The sequence below is a fragment of the Cherax quadricarinatus genome, chromosome 48 (genome assembly GCF_038502225.1).
Source record: "Cherax quadricarinatus isolate ZL_2023a chromosome 48, ASM3850222v1, whole genome shotgun sequence".
Classification (NCBI taxonomy): Eukaryota; Metazoa; Arthropoda; class Malacostraca; order Decapoda; family Parastacidae; genus Cherax; species Cherax quadricarinatus.
The window spans coordinates 14,574,887-14,581,869 of NC_091339.1; positions in this window are offsets into that span (position 1 = coordinate 14,574,887).

Sequence of the window (6,983 nt, forward strand, 5' to 3'; positions counted from 1 at the left end):
CAACAAGACGAAAGTCAGGCATGCGCCTCATCTGGGTATCTTTATTGTAGACGCTCCGCCATCCAGTGGCTTTTATCAATACAGATTCTAGGACATAACTATACATATTTCTTGGATCGATGTCTATCTTCGCAAACTGTCCTCACTCATAAGAACATAAGAAAGAAGGAACAGTGCAACAGGCCTACTGGCCCATGCGAGGCAGGTCCAAGTCTCCTACCGGCAACTGACCTAGTAGCACAAGCTAATGAGGTCCAACTCACACCCACGCACACCCACTCATGTATTTATCTAACCTATTTTTAAAACTACACAAATTTTTAGCCTCTATAACAGTACTCGGGAGTTTGTTCCACTCATCCACAACTCTACTACCAAACCAGTGCTTTCTTATATCCTTCATGAATCTGAATTTTTCCAACTTAAAACCATTGCTGCGAGTCCTGTCTAGGCTAGATATTTTCAGCACGCTATTTACATCCACTTTATTTATTCCTGTCTTCCATTTATACACCTCAATCATAGCCCCCCTAATTCTACGCCTTTCTAGAGAGTGCAGATTCAGGGCCCTTAGTCTATCATCACTGGGAAGATGTCTGATGGTATAAATCTTGGTAATAAATACCGACAAGTTGGTTTAGAAAGACACGTAAGCAAACACTATAACATATTTATTAGAAAACGTTTCGGTCCTGGGACCGAAACGTTTTCTAATAAATATGTTGAGATTAAGACACATGTGCAACATCTGGGTATCTTTATTGTAGACGTTTCGCCATCCAGTGGCTTTATCAATACAGATTCTAGGACATAATAGGAAGACAGTAGAACTATATACAAAAGATGAGGTAATCAGTCCCTCGGCCTTGGAGTTAGTGTTCACAGCATCGTGGTGGAGGAGAATCTGGAGCAAAGGCAAGAAGACTGGCGTTTATATAGGCGTCAGTGGAAGGGACGGGCAGCAGACGAGGGCAGTCACTGGTAGGCGGGATTCCCCAGTGGAAGTAGGTCCTTCCCAAAGAGATGGGTTAGTTGCAGCAGCCGTGAAGAAGGTCTTGTAGATGTCCTCTGAACCAAGATTCCATGATGTTGCAGTGTCTGACAAGTTGTGCAAGAAAGGTATAAAATACCGACAATATGAAAGTTAAGACACATGTGCAACATCTGGATATCTTTATTGTAGACGTCTACAATAAAGATATCCAGATGTTGCACATGTGTCTTAACTTTCATATTGTCGGTATTTTATACCTTTCTTGCACAATAAATATGTTATAGTGTTTGCTTACGTGTCTTTCTAAACCAAGATGTCTGATACATGGGATCAACTTTGTCATCCTCCTTTGTACGTTTTCCAGAGCATTTATATCCATTCTGTGATACGGTGACCAAAACTGTGCAGCATAATCTAAATGAGGCCTAACCAAGGATATATAGAGTTGAAGAACAACCTGAGGACTCCTATTATTTATGCTTCTTGATATGAAGCCAAGAATTCTGTTAGCTTTATTGTGAACACTTGTGCATTGTTGTTTTGGTTTCAGATTACTGCTAACCAGAACTCCTAAATCCTTCTCGCAATCAGTAATATTAAGATCGACATTATTTAGTTTATATGTGGCATGGTTATTTTCCTGTCCAACATTTAGAACTTTGCATTTGTCTATATTAAACTGCATCTGCCACTTCTCCGACCATTGCATCAGTCTATTCAAATCTTCCTGGAGTGCTCTAATGTCCTCATTAGAATGAATTCGACGACCTATTTTGGTGTCATCGGCAAACTTGCTTATGTCGCTCTTTATGCCCTCATCTGTGTCGTTTATGTAGATTGTGAACAACAGGGGGCCCAACGCTGACCCGTGTGGAACACCGCTCGTGACGCTTCCTCACACGAGAGAGAAGAGAGGGAATAGACAAGGGAGAAGAGAGGGAATAGACAAGAGAGAAGAGAGGGAATAGACAAGGGAGAAGAGAGGGAATAGACAAGAGAGAAGAGAGGGAATAGATAAGAGAGAAGAGAGGGAATAGACAAGAGAGAAGAGAGGGAATAGACAAGAGAGAAGAGAGGGAATAGACAAGAGAGAAGAGAGGGAATAGATAAGAGAGAAGAGAGGGAATAGACAAGAGAAGAGAGGGAATAGACAAGAGAGAAGAGAGGGAATAGACAAGAGAGAAGAGGGGAATAGACAAGAGAGCAGAGGGGGAAGAGAGAATAGAGGGAATAGACAAGGGAGAAAAGAGGGAATAGACAAGGAAGAGAGGGAATAGACAAGGGAGAAGAGAGGGAATAGACAAGGGAGAAGAGAGGGAATAGACAAGAGAGAAGAGGGGGAATAGGCAAGAGAGGGAATATACAAGAGAGAAGAGAGGGAGTGACGAGAGAAACGAGGGAATGTCAAGAGAGACATAAGAATGGAGGAACATTGCAGAAGGTCTACTGATACTTGTCCAATCTCTTTTTTTCAAGCTACTCAAAGTCCTAGCCTGTATCACCCTACTCAATAACAATTATCGTATTATAAAGCTAACAGGTAAATAATGGTTTGCAGAGTCGTCGATGCGTGGAACGGTCTTCGAGTAGAATAATCGAGGCTAGGACCCTAAGTAGCTTTAAGAAGAGATTGGACAAATATAAGAGTGGGAGGGGCTGGGTTTGATTGGTGTCGTGGGTACGGGAGTAAATTCTTGGGTAGCTTTGGGAATGGGTGATTTTGTTAAGTACTTGCCTTGTATGGGCCAGTAGGCCTTCTGCATTGTTCCTCCATTCTTAACTTCTAATAAATGAAATATGAGATACGGGTGATTATAAGTTCAACAAGCCAGCTTGAGTCGCAACAAGCCAGCTTGAGTCGCAACAAGCCAGCTTGAGTCGCAACAAGCCAGCTTGAGTCGCAACAAGCCAGCTTGAGTCGCAACAAGCCAGCTTGAGTCGCAACAAGCCAGCTTGAGTCGCAACAAGCCAGCTTGAGTCGCAACAAGCCAGCTTGAGTCGCAACAAGCCAGCTTGAGCCGCAACAAGCCAGCTTGAGCCGCAACAAGCCAGCTTGAGTCGCAACAAGCCAGCTTGAGTCGCAACAAGCCAGCTTGAGCCGCAACAAACCAGCTTGAGTCGCAACAAGCCAGCTTGAGTCGCAACAAGCCAGCTTGAGTCGCAACAAGCCAGCTTGAGCCGCAACAAGCCAGCTTGAGTCGCAACAAGCCAGCTTGAGTCGCAACAAGCCAGCTTGAGTAGCAACAAGCCAGCTTGAGTCGCAACAAGCCAGCTTGAGTCGCAACAAGCCAGCTTGAGTCGCAACAAGCCAGCTTGAGTCGCAACAAGCCAGCTTGAGTCGCAACAAGCCAGCTTGAGCCGCAACAAGCCAGCTTGAGTCGCAACAAGCCAGCTTGAGTCGCAACAAGCCAGCTTGAGTCGCAACAAGCCAGCTTGAGCCGCAACAAGCCAGCTTGAGTCGCAACAAGCCAGCTTGAGCCGCAACAAGCCAGCTTGAGTCGCAACAAGCCAGCTTGAGTCACAACAAGCCAGCTTCAGGACCACAAAAAACAGTTTTAGGGCTACAAGGCAGCTTTATGGCCATAAGCCAGCTTCAGGACTGCGACAAGCCAGTTTCAGGGCTACTAGCCAGCTTTATAACCCAAAGCCAGCTTTAGGGACATAACAAGCCAGCTTCAGGTCCACAATAAGCCAGTTTCAAGGCGGCAACAAGCTAACTTAAGGGCCATAGCAACAAAACCAAGGCAGCTCTGTCATGAATATTATAACAAAGACAGCTGACACATACAGTGTTTACATTCTCTCCTCTTATCCCAAGGCAAGATTAATTAAATGCTGGCGAGCGGTGTTGTTGGTGAGGGGCTCTTGATTTAGGGAATTGGATCTGTGCTCCAGTTCCCCGAATTAAGCCTGAATGCCTTCCACATCTCCCCCCCCCCAGGCGCTGTATAATCCTCCGGGTTTAGCGCTTCCCCTTGATTATAATAATAATGCTGGCAAGCGGTGTTTCTATCCGCGGTAGTTTAAACCTCACACACAAAGCTTTGTAACATGTGTTCGCCATCCAAAACTGAAGGTACACAACTGTAAACAGCTTAGAAGTTGTTCAAACGAGAGAACTCAAAAGAACCATCTGCTAATTCTAAACGCACACTCATCATGACACTAATTATTTAAAATTATTCTAATCCGTCAACTTGTCGGTTCTCTGAACCATTTATCTACATGATCCTAGTTATATTTATACTCCTACCAGCATCGCAGCCTCGTAATGCTCTTCCTTATTGTGTTAATTTAGCAGCCTCAACAATACTAATACACACATTAGACTAGTCCACATGACACAACACCCCCAACAACATGAATCCCTTATCACTGTGCGTCTGCCACCTCACATCGACCTCACTGACTATCCTAGTCCATAACTGCCCCTTTCTTACCTGCCGCTGTATAACTAGCAAGTAATAATGAGTTTTACAGTGGAATATTAGAAGATACGGGAGAACTAGGATGAAATTCAAATGCTGATTTCCTAGTTTTTCTCATTTCTCTCTGCAATTTAAATTACGTAATAAAGTAGGATTTCCAATCTATGGTTGTTTTCTTTTAAAATAAGTTTTGTTCAGATTTTTAACCCGGGGCAGGGCTAGCCATATAGGATAACCCTGAACAGGGACAGCAGGTGTAAGGAAACATGCCCAACATTTCCACCCGCATCAAACCACGCAAACTCACTGTGTGAGGCTAGAGCGTTGCCATCTAAGCCACGTGACACTAGACCCATTACCTGACGAATAATACACTTAAATTCCACTTATGCATTACGATTGAACATTAAAATGGTATAAAATACCGACAGGTTGTTAGGTAAGACACATATGCAACAGTTAGGTCTTACCTAACAACACATGCATTACGATGTCCCACACTCCCAATTTTCCATTTGTACTTCACTATAACGAAGCCAGTCTCTCTTTGGACTACCGATACAAGATCTGCAATTTGTATCTTTTCTTCTCGTTCATTGTCTTTAACTAACATGCAGTCCTTGATTTCATCCTTGCCGACGATACTCCTTTTATTAGACTATTTTGACTCGCCATTTGCTCCGGAGAAGGTAACTCTGACTCGCGAAGACCGGATGTGTCTTTTCTTGCTCTTCTACCTCTCCATATCCTGAACACCGTTGCTTTAACTAGTCTAACACGTTTAGATCCACGAGTCCGCACCTGCTCGTGTATGTATATATCTCTATCCGCTCTTCCTGCATAACGCCAGAATTTGATGAGACTATAATGAATGATCTTCAAGACGGTGATTATTGCCCTATTCTTTTTATTTCCCGTTCTTACACCTGCCCTTCTTGCCGATCCAGATGACAATTGGAAGTTCTATGCACGCGATACTTCTTTTCCTCTAGCTAGTTGCGTAGCTGTTACCTAGCTAGCTACGTTCGCCGTCCTCTGGACCTTAAGACATGTAAACATTCTGAGAAACGTGTCCCATGGTGGCCCCTTGACTGTGCTCGAGGGACGACTTTGAGACCAGGTGTGTGGGACAGCCTACCTTCGAGAACAGGTTAAACGATGCTGAGTATAGTTGAGCGTAGATTAGTGTATTGCGTAATCCAGGAATCTATTAACCACCGTAACGATTTTTAAACTGCCTTGTTTAATTTAACGTTTGTAATTAACACAGCGCAACAGATTGCATGTTGGTGCGGTATTGCTTGTTGGTGAGAGGGGGAGGGCTTGATTAAAGGAATGGGACCTGCTCTCCTCTTCCTTGATTGGAACTTGATTACTTTCCATTCCCAGGCGCTGTATAACCCCTGCGAGTTTATCGTCTCCTTCCTAAATATAATAATAATAACCATAATAATAATAATTATATAATTGTGAATTTCAACATATACAATTCTAATCTTCACCGCTTGTGAAGGGCTCTTGATCCACAGATTTGGAACTACCATCCCTTGTACTGAATCAGAGTGCCTTTCACTTCCTCAGCGATGTGTGACCCCCTGGGTTTAGCGCTTCCCTCTAAATATGATGATATATATAATTAATGCTGTGCTATGCAAGTGTCATGCTGTATCATCGTTCCTACGGGTGGTGGCCTTGCCCCTGGGGCCACCCTTGCCCCTGGGGCATCCTTCTCCCCCAGGATGGAGGTTATATTGCCCTTGTAAGGGCTACGAGGACATTGCAGTCATATTAATTAACACTAACGTAACGAGTTCATGTCTATTGTTGGATTTCGTTGGCAAGATCTCTGGCCTTGAGTTGTAATATAACAGCAACAAACACGGACCCATTACTCAATTCATTTGTTTTGTCAAGTGTAGTTAAGCTGAAAGGAAGAGAACTTTTGTAAATTTGTATCCGTTGATTTTTGTTAACATCTCTCAAACTGATTTATCCCACTTACAAACATTATTGCATTCCGGGTTCCACCTGAAGACAATATCATGATAAACTAAATTGTTAAATTCTAGAGGTCTGAGTTTCGGTAAAATTCGTCAGGAAACAGGACAAGTGTTTCCTGACGCGGGTGCTAGTCCTATGATGACCCACCGCTGGAGCTTTTGATCTTCTGACCGAGGCCTTCCGCTGGCTTATCGGTCCATCCTCTTAAAAATTATGGTTATGTTGATAACCATTTTCATAGTTGGTGGCATAAGTCTGACGAGGTGAAAGCGACGTGGCCAAGTTACTTTTTTTTTTTTTGTTTTAAATCACCGGTATGTAACTAAGCTCGGGATTAGGATGATGGGAGGGGATGTGGGGTAGGTTAACTTAGCCTGAGATAAGAGCAGATCATTTATGTTATATTTACTGGGAATTGCTAAGCCTGTACGGGTCATACAGCGTCTCGGGGAATGGGATGCAGTCAGATTTAATCCAAAGATTAGGATCTGCATTGACGCCAACCTCTTGGGTAGTAGCTTTGGGCGTAGGATGGACAAATATGTGGTTGGGAATGGTTG